This window comes from Babylonia areolata, chromosome 2, assembly GCF_041734735.1.
Source record: "Babylonia areolata isolate BAREFJ2019XMU chromosome 2, ASM4173473v1, whole genome shotgun sequence".
NCBI lineage: Eukaryota > Metazoa > Mollusca > Gastropoda > Neogastropoda > Buccinidae > Babylonia > Babylonia areolata.
In genome coordinates, this window is record NC_134877.1 from 45,780,976 (window position 1) to 45,793,475 (window position 12,500).

Genomic DNA, 12,500 nt, shown 5'->3' on the forward strand with positions numbered 1-12,500 from the left:
GTTTGTAAAGCGCTTAGAGCTTGGTCTATGACCGAGGATAGATGCTGTAATTGGTATCCGTATCATAATTTATCATGTCATATCATATCATACATCATACGCGTAAAGCAGATATATCATATCATATCAAATCATATCATACGCGTACAGCAGACAGACAGACACACAAATAAACCAACCAAAATCGAAAACAATTCCCAAAACAAAAGCAGACAAGCAAGCCGCACATTTCGCCCGACGCGATACATGCTAATGACTGAAACGAACGCAACAGAGCAGAGCTGCAGGAATATTCACTTCACTCAATTATTAACCCAAATCAGCAGTCGCTGCAGCCAGTCAACATCACATCCACGTTACCTGCCAGACAATGACGCCTGTTGCTTGGAAAACAAAATCTGTCCTGCCCAGTGCCAGAATGGTTATTTCCATACTGTACAAACAGTGTATGTATGATAATATGATAGTCAGTCGGGTCCGGCTATGACCACCAGAACAGCAGAAGAGACATCTGCTGTCCTGACTACCTGGGCTAGGATTTGATTGTAGTGGAGAGTGTTTTGCCCAAGTTAATCCTCACTCTTTCAGCCAAGAGGGTTGTAGGACAGTGGGCGTGGGGATGGTTCCCCAAGGCTGCAGCACTTAGTGCCGGTGCAATCTTGTCTCCTAGTTTCAGAGTCATAGTCCTTCACAAAGGACTAAGCTGTAAATAACTTCCCATTTCAGTGGAGAAACCACTGATGGCCTTTTCCATTATTGTACAAACGAAACGGTCATTCCCATGTTGTGTGCAATCAGAATTCTCATTTCCATATTGTACAAACGAAACGGTCATTCCCATGTTGTGTGCAATCAGAATTCTCATTTCCATATTGTACAAACGAAACGGTCATTCCCATGTTGTGTGCAATCAGAATTCTCATTTCCATATTGTACAAACGAAACGGTCATTCCCATGTTGTGTGCAATCAGAATTCTCATTTCCATATTGTACAAACAGAATTCCAATTTCCATATTATTGTACATTCAAGATGGTCATTTCCATTTGGTACAAACAGAAAGCTCATTTCCATATTGTACAAAAAGAAAGCTCATTTCCATATTGTACAAACACAATGGCCATTTCCAAATTGTACAACCAAAATGCTCATTTCCATATTGTACAAACACAATGGCCATCTCCATATTGTACAAATACAATGACCATTTCCATATTGTACAAACAAAATGCTCATTTCCATATTGTACAAACATAATGGCAATTTCCATATTGTACAAACAGAACGGTCATTTCCGTATTGTACAAACGGAATGGCCATTTTCATATTGCACAAACAGGATGGCCCATATCCATATTGCACAAACACAATGCTCATTTCCATATTGTATAGACAGACGCCTCGTGTCCCCGTCCATGCCCACAGACCCCAGGCGGTGACACATTACCAACAGAGCTGGAGGATTTGGGGTGAACACTTCGCCAGTGCGGTGCCACAGTGACTCTTCACAGAATGAAGGTTGCTGATGGTGATGAAGATGAAGGAGAAGACGACTAATACGACGACGACAACGACGACGAATAATAATAATAAGAAGAAGAACAACAACAACTTCTTCTTCTTTCGTATCTGCCCGCCTTCATCAAGTTGAAGATTCTGGTATTTACAAAGGTTCCGGTTTGCTGTTGTGTTGTGGGGTTTGTTTGGGTAGTCAGTGCCTAACTAAGGGGACTAGACAAGGGACTGGGGCCACGCACCCCTTTCTCAGACCTCTAGACAGTGTTGGTAGGCAACAGCAGCAACAACAACACCAACACCAAGAACAAGAAGAAGAACAAGAACATCAAGAACAAGATAAATGACGACTGTATAGAGATAACTGCAGTTTCCTCATCAAATATGTAGTTGTTTAGCTTCAACCCCCAAAAAGCATTTTTTTTTAATATCTTATAAAATATCTGTTCAGCATTGACCGCAACGTTATATATGCTATGTCCGTCCAGTCTTTGAAAACAGAAAAAAAAACCCACACAAATTCATCCATGCACGAACGGACGCACAAGCACACATCAATAATATATATGAACACACACACACACACACACTGAAAAAACATACACACACACACGCGCGCGCGCACACAGACACACACACACACACACACATACACATACACGCACACAACCTTACAATCGTGGGCTCCAGAGCAATAAAAAAAAAATCCAAAAAAAATCAAAGTGCTTCCTGACACAGCATGGCAAAGCCCTTTTAACGACTGCTGGCTCCTTGTCTGTTGCCATTCGTGTATCTTTGTGGGTCTTCCTTATTTCTCCTCCCGGTCTCCTACCCTTTCTTCTTCTTCTTCTGCCACTCATCCTCCCTTTTCTCCTCTTCCTCCTCCTCCTCCTTCTCCTCTTCCTTCTTCTTCTCCTTCTCCTCGTCCTTCTTCTCTTCCTCCTTCTCCCCCTCCTCCTCCCCCTCCTCATTCTTCTTCTTCTCCTCCTCCTTTGTTTTTGATTTAAAAAAAAATCATGCATCTGTCTCTCACTTCCTGAAAGTGATAAGAGGAAAATGCAAGTGCCCCCCCACACCCCCATCCCCCCGCCCACCTCTCTCTCTCTATTGTGGGCGAATATTTTGTGCATGTACTTGTGTTTTTTTTCCAAATAATATTAACATAATTTTGATTTTGCGGATGTCAATGTCCATGCATTTGCTTTGTTGCACCCCCCGCCTCCTCCCGAAAGCGGAGTTTTTACCCTGCCATGTAGGCAGCCATACTCCGCTTTCCGGGGAGTGCATGCTGTGTATGTTCATGTTTCCATTATCCACCGAACGCTGACATGGGTTGCAGGATCTTTTTAACGTGTGTATTTCATCTTCTGCATGCGTATACATACGCAGGGGGGTCAGGTACAAGCAGGTCTGCACGTATGTTGACCTGGAAGATCGGAATAATCTCCACCCTTAACACGCCTGGCACGACGGGGATCGAACTCAGTATAAGTGGAGTGATGGCCTAGAGGTAATGCGTCCGCCTAGGAAGCGAGAGAATCTGAGCGCGCTGGTTCGAATCACGGCTCACCCGCCGATATTTTCTCCCCCTCCACTAAACCTTGAGTGGTGGTCTGGACGCTAGTCATTCGGATGAGACGATAAACCGAGGTCCCGTGTGCAGCATGCACTTAGCGCACGTAAAAGAACCCATGGCAACAAAAGGGTTGTTCCTGGCAAAATTCTGTAGAAAAATCCACTTCGATAGGAAAAACAAATAAAACTGCACACAGGAAAAAAAAACAAAAAAATGGGTGGAGCTGTAATGTAGGAGAGCAGCCCGAATTTCACACAGAGAAATCTGTTGTGATTAAAAGAAATACAAATACAAATAATCGAGCGGGAATCAAGCGTTCTATACATTTGATTTGATATGAATACTTATATATATAGCGCCTATCCTCAGTCGGAGACCAAGCTCTAATCGCTTTACAAACACGGGGTCATTTGCACAACAGGCTGCTTACCTGGGTAGAGCCGACTGACGGCTGCCATTGGGCGCTTATCATTCACCATACACACTCTGACAAACATGTAACATTTTACGTGTATGACCGTTTTTCGGGGGTGTACATGCTGGGTGTGGTCTTGTTTCCATAACCCACCGAACACTGACTTGGATTACAGGATCTTTAACGGGACCCTCAAACTGAAAGTCCAACGCTTTAACCACTCGGCTACTGCGCCCGTCCATAACCTTTGGTATGAAGTCAGTGTCCACAACCAAAGAGCTGATTCAGTACCTGAGAGAGCATGCCGCGAGCGGACAAGCTGACTGACGCGGCAATAAAGGTCAACAACTTCCCGTTCAGGGAGAAAAAAAATACAACCATCGTTGTCAATATCTATCTACGGGGCGAGAAAACGGTTGAGACTAACCTGTAGGTGGTGACTTGTCCTTTGAAGAGAGTATCCCGACGTTTCGGGCCCTAGGCCCTTCTTCATGGGGAGAAAAATAGAGAATGGAGAAGAAAAGAGAGGGCAAAACCAAGACAGAGGTAAAACTAAGAACTGTGAGGAGTAATCAGAGAGAGAAAAAAAGAAAAAAAGAAAAGAAAAAAAAAGAACAGAGAAAAAGGTGAGCAATATTTACAAAGGAAAAGAAGGGGGGATGGTTAAACACTGGGGGGTTGGGGGTGGAGGTGGAAAAAGAGGGTTGTGGTTAGCCAAAAGATGAAAAGGTGTAAGAATATGTGTGCTGGTCAGTGTGTGTGTGTGTGCCTGTGCGAGTGAAGGGAGAGAAAGAAAACGGAGGGGAGGGGGGGGGAGGGAGTGAGAGACAGGGAGGGAGGGAGAGAGAGTGGTGGAGAGGGAGGGGGAGGAGAGAAAAGTGGGGGAGAGAGGAAGGGGGGAGGGAGAGAGAGAATGAGTGTGTGTGTGTGTCTGAAGGTGGATTGCAGGGGGACAGAAGCAGTGAAAAGGGAGGGGAAAAGAGAGAGAAGAGGGCCCAGGGCCGCTAGGGGTCCATCACTCTGGTGTTGATGCCTGTAGGCTGGATGGTCCCCAGGCGGCTGATCACGTGGGACTCCATATGTTTGCGGTATTCTCTATCTACGGATGTCTTACTAATGTTTTCCGCCCTTCAGACAGCCGACGAAAGTGCAGGAGACAGGCAGACAGAGAGTTGAGCGGTTTCTGTGGACGAAGAACCGGATAACAAGGAAGCTCCCTAAACGATGCTGGGGGTTTCGGGGGTGGTGGGTTCTCTTGATCTGATGATCTATCATGTCGTCGTCAGGCCGAATCAGAATGGAATCTTTTTTTTCTTCTTCTTCTTTCCCCCTCCTTTTTATGCTGCTTCAGTGAGTGCATTTGTTTGTTTTCTGTGTCGGCCTAGCAGTCCATTTTAATGAATCTGAACTATGATTATTATTCAGTTGTGATGATGCTTTCTCGTCCAGGAAGGTTTTTGTGCCCGCGCGCGCGCGCGCGTGTGTGTGTGTGTGTGTGTGTGTGTGTGTGTGTGTGTCTGTGTGTCCACTTCCCTTCTCACATGAATTAAAAGAAAAAAAAGTCGCTCATCTTCAGAAGACAGCAGATAAAAATAATAGTTAATGTTAATGTGCGCATAGCAACACTGTCGTTTATCATTCATAAAAAATACTGCCGGTGTTTCAGGAGCAAAACAAAACAAAAATCCTCAAAATGAACTGAAGGACAGAGAACTGTTTGTCTTTCCGACATCACCGAAAAACGAAATCATCAGCTTGCCATAAATATATTTTGAAGAAGAAGAACAACAACAACAACAACAAATAAAATTTCTATAAAAAAAAGTATAACAACAAAAACAACAATGATAAAATGATGGGCAGATGGAGTCTCTCTCTCTCTTTATATATATATATATATATATATATATATATATATATTGTGTGTGTGTGTGTGTGTGTGTGTGTGTTATAACTTTTCGGTGAGTGGGGTGGGTTGGAGAGCCAACAAGCTGATGTTTGCTGTTCAGTGTAGCCTGAAGGTGACTCAACTTTTCGTGTTGTCCTCACCATGGACACTGATATCCCCACATGAAATGCTGGTGTCTCTGTCCTGACGTGAGGAAATGTGGGCCTACGTTGATGTGGAAGGAAAAGAAAAAAGACAGAAAGACAGAAAGACAAACAACAGCTATCGTGTGGGTGAGGTCACGGACCCGATGACGGAACGAACTCCTTCTGACTCCTGCCCTCACCGATCTCTCTCACACACAGTTTTGGAGATTAATTAAGTGTGTGTGTGTGTGTGTGTGTGTGTGCGCGCATGTGTGTTGGGGGGGAGGCAGTGGGGGTAGGGGTGGGGGATGGAATTGTGTGTGTGTGTGTGTGTGTGTGTGAGTGTGTGAATTTTTTTTTCTACAGAGCACAGTGTTCATAAAATGTACAGGAACGCTTGGAAACTTGGAAACTTGCAGCCTACGGTTTTTCTGTTTGGGAACATGGTGAAATGACGCTGAATTTTCGATTGGCCTATATTGTATGCAGACAATGTAGTGAGCATCACTCATAAACAGAGATGCTTCCTTACAAGAGAACCTTGATTCTTTACAATGAAAAAACAACAAGTATTGTTTCTTCTTCTTCTTCTGCGTTCGTGGGCTGCAACTCCCACTTTGACTCGTATGTACACGAGTGGGCTTTTACGTGTATGACCGTTTTTACCCAGCCATGTAGGCAGCCATACTCCGTTTTCGGGGGTGTGCATGCTGGGTATGTGCTTGTTTCCAAACCCACCGAACGCTGACATGGATTACAGGATCTTTAACGTGCGTATTTGATCTTCTGCTTGCATATACACACGAAGGGGGTTCAGGCACTAGCAGGTCTGCACATATGTTGACCTGGGAGATCGTAAAAATCTCCACCCTTTACCCACCAGGCGCCATCACCGTGATTCGAACCCGGGACCCTCAGATTGAAAGTCCAACGCTTTAACCACTCGGCTATTGCGCCCGTCAAAGTATTGTCTGTAAACCGTTTATAAACCATCGGGCAACTGGTCATGGTGCACGTCAGTGTGCCTCAAATTGATGTCTATTATGTTTTCAATGAAGAACGAGTGGTAGATCATTATGCGCCTTGCATAACTTTTAAACCTATATGTCTATATGTATATTATGAAAACACACTCGATTTTATGAAGTGATCCTTGACTTCATGTGGTCTGTATTTAAGACCCGCCTCACCCCACTCCCCACCCTCACAGTCCTGAGTTTTATTGCGGCTCATCCCCCCACGCCCCCTCTGACCCTCCTGCCCCCCTCCCCACAAAACTCTTCCATTACATACATGACGCAAAACTTCCCATGGGTGGTGATGGGGTGGGAACTGGGGGTGGGGGTGGGTTGTGGAGGGGGACGGGCCTTTTCCCCAGAATAGAAAGTGTTTTTATCGATACCTGCACGCACAGTTCTATTCAAGGAACAGCTCTGCACAGCCAGCTACACGTTCTATGGGGTGACGTCAACCAAACACGGACTTGCCAATTACATCATCACCCTGCGTCACCCGCTGCCCTTGTTCCAACACCGAAATAGAATGGACACTCAAACCGGTGATGCGTTGTAATTTGTCTCCACGAACGTAATTGAAATTTTTGTCTGTCATCTACTCAAAAGGATGCACACGTGCATGTGATTCTCCCCTTTTTTTATGATGTCAGTGTCAATGTTTATTTATTTATTTGTCAGTGTTCATTTATTTATTTATTTGAAGCAATTCTTGTTCTGATATTGTGTTTTTTTAATATTCATGTTATTTTACATAGTGTGTGGAGAGTCAGGGGACTTGGGTGTGTGGGGGGCCGGGGTGCGGGGGGGGGGGGGGGGATGTACCCGTTGTGTTGTGTTACTTGCTTGTGTGTATATTTTGCTTTATGCATTGCTTTTTTTTTATATTCTTATATCTTTTGTCCAACTTTCGTCAGCGTGCGAGTGTATTGGACCTGGCTGCCGGTTGAGATATTGTGAAGGGTGAGTGAGGAGCCTGTGGATGCACAAATTAATTTCCAAATGGATGAATAAGGATGTATTGTATTTCATTGTTAGTAAGTTGATTTTTCTGCTTGAAAGAAATTGCGATGCTAACCACCTGTGCTTCAGTGATTATAAAATGCTTTACTTAGATAGAAAAGAACATTCTTTGCAAATGCAAGGGAATTTTTTGCTTTTAATGACAAAAGAATGACATCGCAAGGCGTTTTGTTTTCAAGCGGTTGTTTGTTGTATATACTTTCTATCATCTTCTGATTCTTTCTCGGTCGGTTTTTTGGTATCTCTCGACCTTAGATAGGTCTGGCCAGTACACGCACAGGTGGTGAGAAATGCCATGAATAAAACGCAAGAAATATGCATTTTGCTAAATGAATGCATGCACCTTGGCTCCACTTTCAGCACCCCGTAACAACACACACGCGCTCGTGCGCGCACACGCACATACACAACAACAACAGCAAACACACACACACACACACACACACACACACACACACACACAGAATGGCTTCACCCGACCCCGTGCGCGCAGATTGACGGCTCAGTCTCTGAAGGTGTGGCATCACTTCGTTCAGACAGCAGCACAAGACAACGCGCTCGTCGAGCCTTGGATGCATTCATATACACACATTTTTGTGTACCTATCGGAGTGGGTTTCTTCAACAGAATTTTGCCAGATGACAACTCTTATGTTGCCTTGGGTTCTTTTTCAGTACGCCAAACAAAAGCGTGCTGCACACGGGACCTCGGTTTCTCGTCTCATCGAAATGACTGGGCGCTCAGTTTTGATTTTCCACTCAAACTTGGGAGAATGGATGAGACCTAAGTTCGAATCCAGACCCTCAATGACACTGTATTGGAAGATAAGCGTCTTAACCATTCTGCCACCTTCCTCCTGACAGCTCATCAGCAAGACACCCACCCATCCATCCCCCATCACCCCCACCCCACTCCCTACAATCTTCCCATACTCTCCTGCGGCCACACTGGGAGGTGGGGGGGGTTGGTCCCCTTATTTTGAAATAAAAAGTAATCAACTTGTTCCAAAGGGAAAGTGTTTAAAAAATAATTTATACATCAGCCTCCCCAACCCCCCTCCCCGTAACGACCCCCTACCCCCTTCCCTCTCCCCCCCCCTCACCCCCCCCCCCCCCCAAACAAAAAGAAAAAGAATTTTCTATACATGTATGACGCAAAACCTCTATAGAAGGTGGAAGGGTGCGGGGAGTGGGTGGGGATGACATTTAAATTGATTGGTAGAGACGGGAAGAGGAGGCTGGGTGGTAGTGTGTGTGTGTGTGGGGGGGGGGGGGGTCTAGAGGGGAAGGGGGCAGTGAAAATGACTTCGGCGCTATTTTAGTTGATCTTGTTTTGTTTTGTTGTTGTTGCTGTTGTTTTTGTTTTTTTTGTATATTCCGTTTCGTTATTAAGCAGTTGACCTTGTCCTTTTTTGTGGTAATATAAACGAACGCACAGGCTGTGTGTGTGGGGGGGGGGAAGCTATAAATTGAACGTAAGAAAACTACATTTTCCTGAATGCCAATTTGTTCACAGCAATTAAATAGTTCCAAGTATTTTACGCCACCTGCTTCCTATACACTCCAGTGGACACACTGGGAGGGGGCGAGGCGAGTGGGGACTGGGGGGGTGGGGGGGGGGGGGGGGGGGGGGTCCCCTTAATTTGAAATAAAAAGTAATCAACTAGTTCCAAAGGGAAATTATTTAAAAAAGTATCTAAGATACCAGCTACCCACCCTCCTCCCCCTAACAACCTCCTACCTACCTAGCCCCTCCCCCCCCCCCACCCCCAACCCCAAAGATGGAAGAAACTTCCATTACAAAACCTCTAAAGAGGGTGGGAGGATGCAGTGAGTGGGTGGGGTTGACATTCAAACTGATTGGTAGGGACGGAAAGAAGAGGTTGGGAGTTGTATTTGTGGGGGTTGGGTGGGGAGGGGGGGGGGGGGGGGCAGTGAAAATGACTTCGGCACTATTTTAGTTGATTTTGTTTTGTTTATTTTGTTGTTGTTGTTGTTTTTAAAATCCATTTCGTTGTCAAGCAGTTGACCTTGTCCTTTTTTTGGGGTGGGTGGGGTGGGGGGGGGGGTAATGTATACTTTCATATCATGTCTGTATCTCTGTCTCTCTATCTGTTGCTCTTGGTCTCAGATATTCAATCCAATCCATATATACATGTGTGTGTGTGTGTGTGTGTGTGTGTGCGCGCGCGCAAATATGGCGCACCCAAACAAATGCACAGGCTGTGAAGAAAAATAAAAAGCTATCAACTGAACGTAAGAAAACTATACATTTTCCTAAATGTCAATTTGTTCACAGTAATTAAACAGTTCCAAGTATTTTAAGCCACTTGGACCTCCACCCCCACAACCTCCTCCCCACCCCCCACACCCCTCTCTCCCTGGGTTTCGCTGCTGCTCACTAGTGGCCCACAAAACTCTTCCATTACATATACTATGACGCAAAACCCGTATGGGTGCTGTAGGTTGAGGTGAGGGTGTGTGTGTGGTGTGCGGGATGGGTGGGAACAAATAAGCCTTTCCCCCCAGAATAGAACGTGGTTTGATCGATGACTGCACGCATAGTTCTATTCCGGCAGGGCACAGGAAAAAATGACTTCAACCTATACAGCCATCCCTATACGGTCTATAGGTGACGTCCACCACCGACGCACGGACCTGCCAATAACATCGTCAGTATCATCAACATCATCAGCATCAGCAGCACTCAATGTCCTTGTTCCAATACCGAAACAGAATGACATTACAAAGTGACTGGTACTGGACGGGGAGAGTACCAGTATCAGTAGCTCAAGAAGGCGTCACTGCGTTCGGACAAATCCATACATGCTACACCACATCTGCCAAGCAGATGCCTGACCAGCAGCGTAATCCAACGTGCTTAGACCTTGAGGAAAAAAAAAGAAGAAAAAGAGGTAAGTATCTAAAAAAATAATAATAAAAAAAAGGGGGGGGGGGAGAGAAAAAGAAAAGAATAAGAATAATGACAATAACACGGGGAGAGGATATAATCATACATAATGGAGGGGTGGAGGTAGGTGAGGCGGCGCTAAAATTTAGTAAAAAGCCGTTTCGTTATTCAGTAGCAGAGTTTCTTTCTTTTTTTTCTCTTTTTTTGTTTTTGTTTTTTGTTTGTCTGTTTTTGTGTGTTTTGTTTTGTCTTTATTTTTATATGTCACTTTGTTGCGTATACTTTATTTCATCTCTGTTTCTGTCTGCTTGTCAGTCTCTCTCTCTCTCTCTCTCTCTCTCTCTCTCTCTCTCTCTCTCGTTTGTTGATCATAACTTCGATATCTCAAACACTTTTCAGAATTTTAGAAAATTTGTATGTCCTGCAGTAAAGCTATCGCACCAGGGTAGAAGGTCAGGTGGTATATTAGTAATGGTTAAAAAAAAAATCCATAGAAAACTATGTGCAAGAAATTACCGTTGATTGCTGCAACGTCATTGTACTGAAACTGGCAAAGAATCTTTTCGGATATGATAGGGATGTTATATATTTAGCTACTTATGTGCATCCACCAAGCAGTCCTTTCTATGACCAGACCCAAAGTAACAGTACAATCATGTGTGATGAGTGGGAGTGGGTTTTCTGACTACTTTTTCTGTCTGCAAGGTTTGAAACAAGGTTGTATTATGAGCCCAACAATATTCAACATTCTATTAAATGAACTGGCAAATGAAATAACTATGAAAGGTAAACATGGATTGTCCCTCAGCTCAGCGGACATTGATTTATTTTTACTACTTTTCGCCGATGACCTCACACTCATATCCACAACAATGATTGGCTTGCAAAACCAACAAAACAATCTTCAAAAATCTGCACATAGATTGGGGTTAGCTGTAAATATGGACAAATCTAAAGTGTTAGTGTTTAGGAAGGATGGGGTTTTAGGACTGAGGGAAAAACGGTACATAGATGGTAAAAAATTGGAAATAGTTAATACATAAAAATACTTAGGACTAACTTTTTCAACACGACAGTTGGACGGCAGCACTGGAAGATCTTACAGTCTGAGCAAAGAGAAGTACAATAGAAATTATCAGAACCTTGAACAGAGTAGATTGCAATTCAGCTGATGTATTTTTTAAACTGTTTGATACGCAGGTTGTTCCAGTTTTGTTCAACGGAGCAGAAATTTGGGGATTTGACAGATATGAACAAGCAGAAAGGATTCAGCTCTATGCTTGTAAACGTCTGCTGCATATCACAGATAAGACTCCTAACGATAGGGGAACTGGGCATGGATTAATTCAGTCATTAAATGTATAAGATATTGGTTTTGATTACTGAAGCAGCCTGAACAATTATTTTCAAAGAGAGCTTATAAAATGTTGTTAAAAATGCATGAAAATGGTACTGTCACTTGGGCGACCAAAGTTCAAAATGTTCTGTGTGAAAATGGATGTGAGCAAGTGTGGTTGTTTGGATGTGGGCATGACAGACTATTTTTCCAAGAAATTAAAGAAAGACTGTACAACTCATTTTGCTATCGTTGGCATGACCACATAGAAAATAGCGTAAGATACTCGGTATATAAACAATACAAGACTTTTTTTGGAAGAGAGAAATACGTGGACGTTTTATGGATGAACATTTATCGTAACACCCTCGCTCAGTTTAGGATGGGAGTATCACAAATTAATGTTCACAAATACCGTTATTCAAGGAATCAAGAAAACTGGAATTGTCCATTTTGTAGTAACTCACTTGAAACCGAAATTCACTTCACTTTTGAGTGCCCTAAGTATGAAGACTTAAGACCTAAGTATTTACAGAATATTGTCAGTTACGAAATTCATAATCTGGAATTTGTGAGAGTTCCAGAAGAGAGTATTTTTGTTTTTGCGAAGTTTCTTTTCTATGCCTTTAAACTTAGATCCCAGATCTTGAATGCAGTCCAAAATATACAAATGTAACT

At 43.7% G+C, this 12,500-nt stretch overlaps 1 protein-coding gene across 1 annotated transcript in view; it reads right to left on the bottom strand.

The window, feature by feature from the left end:
- The window catches only part of LOC143301913 (uncharacterized protein ZK1073.1-like), a 66,863-nt gene that overhangs the window by 47,358 nt on the left and 7,005 nt on the right, over positions 1 to 12,500 (bottom strand). The window lies entirely within an intron of this gene.